Source organism: Psittacula echo (genome assembly GCF_963264785.1).
Source record: "Psittacula echo genome assembly, chromosome: 7".
NCBI lineage: Eukaryota > Metazoa > Chordata > Aves > Psittaciformes > Psittacidae > Psittacula > Psittacula echo.
Window position 1 is genome coordinate 22,915,126 of NC_137740.1, and position 1,619 is coordinate 22,916,744.

Below are 1,619 nucleotides of genomic sequence, written 5' to 3' on the forward strand. Positions count from 1 at the left end.
GTGATTCTGAAGTGCCCAGTTAAGGAGCTGTTGGCTGTTCACCATCTGTCTTAGCTATTTTCCTTGTTTAGTGGCAAACGTGCAATGTGCAGCTTTATCTGTGTGCTCCTAAGCCCTGCCAGGGGCTGTGGATACTCGTTACATTACCTGATGATAGTCAGGACGGGGCAGGGGGGGACATCGCATGTCACATTTTTGACTGTTCAGCCAAATATTGGGATGTTTGCCATGAGCTGGGTAAACACATCGCTCGGGGTTCATCCTCCCCAGAAGACATAGCGCAAACCATGCAAAGGAAGAAGGCTTCTGCACAGGGAGTCTGGGCAAGTATGGGATAAAAAGAGGGGAAAGGAGCAACATCTGGGACAAAACCACCTCCTGTGGTGGTTTCATCCGCTGGGATAGCTCCAAGAATGGCAGTGCCCATGAAAAAACTTGGAAAAATAAAAATAACCCCTGCCGATTTTCATCCCCTTGCCCAGTGCTGTGGGGAGGCAGGATTTTCCCTGGCCAGGACAGGGGTCCCACAGGGAAAGTGCCACTGCTCTCCTCCTCACTAGCAGGTGCAGCACTGCCAGAAGCCACATCTTTCCTTGCACCCTCCCAGTAAACACAAAGCCTAAATATTTGAAGGAGTGGGGCAGCTCTTCCTGGAGCCAGAAAAGAAACACTGCACCGTGTGAGCAACCCAGGGCTCTCCAAGCAAGGAAAAGAAGCCCTTGGGGGTTTTACCCTGCCCTGCTGCCTGTGGAAGAGCCCCCAGGTAGGGGAGAGAGGCCGTGAAGAGGTGATGCTGGTTTGCTTTCATGGAAGGCAGGGACTTCCTCAGGCAGGAGAGTGCATCGATCAGCTGAGGGGTCTCTGCCTGCCAACCCGCAGCCCTGCTTGGCTTGGCAGAGGCTCATTGATTGCCACAGGCACAGCCGCAGCACTGGGTTTGTAGGGAAAACATGCCCTGTGGGACTTGTGGTTCATGCAGCTCCAAGCTGGGCCACCACTGGGTGTGGGAACAAGCCCACCACAGTCCACTGATCCCAGGGGGAGTTAGGGTGATTCTCAGGCGGTTGGGAAGGAAGGACAGACAGAGCAGAAAGTTAACTCCTTCCAGCCAAGTGTGGCCTTACCGCATGTACACTGACCACTTCTCCAGGCTCAAGGGTAACGCAAGCTCTGCAGTTTGCTTGGAGCATCCTCCCAGGGATCAGCAGCGAGCTGTCCATGCGACATGGCAGCACAGAGCAAACCCCATGGGGATGAAGCCAGGCTCATGTGCTGGACAGAAAAAAGCCCAGAGGGCACCAGCAAGAGGCAGCAGTTGCAGAGGTGCTAACCCGACCCCCAACCAGCACCAGCATCCCTAAGCCCCAGCACAGGGTAGGGATGAAGACCTCCACTAGGGCAGCAGCCCCTTGAAAATCTTCCCCCCTCCTTTTTGCAGCATAGCCATCAGCCTCCCTGGCTGCACAGAAGCCTTTCACAGCCATGCTCTGGCCCTAATCAACACAGCAGACCCTGCCAAACCCTGGTGCTGGCTGCTCCTGGCCGTGGGAACGCCAGCCTGGCTGTACTCTGCTTCAGCAAAGCTAGCAGGGAGGTTGGGTAAAATTGAGACATTACCG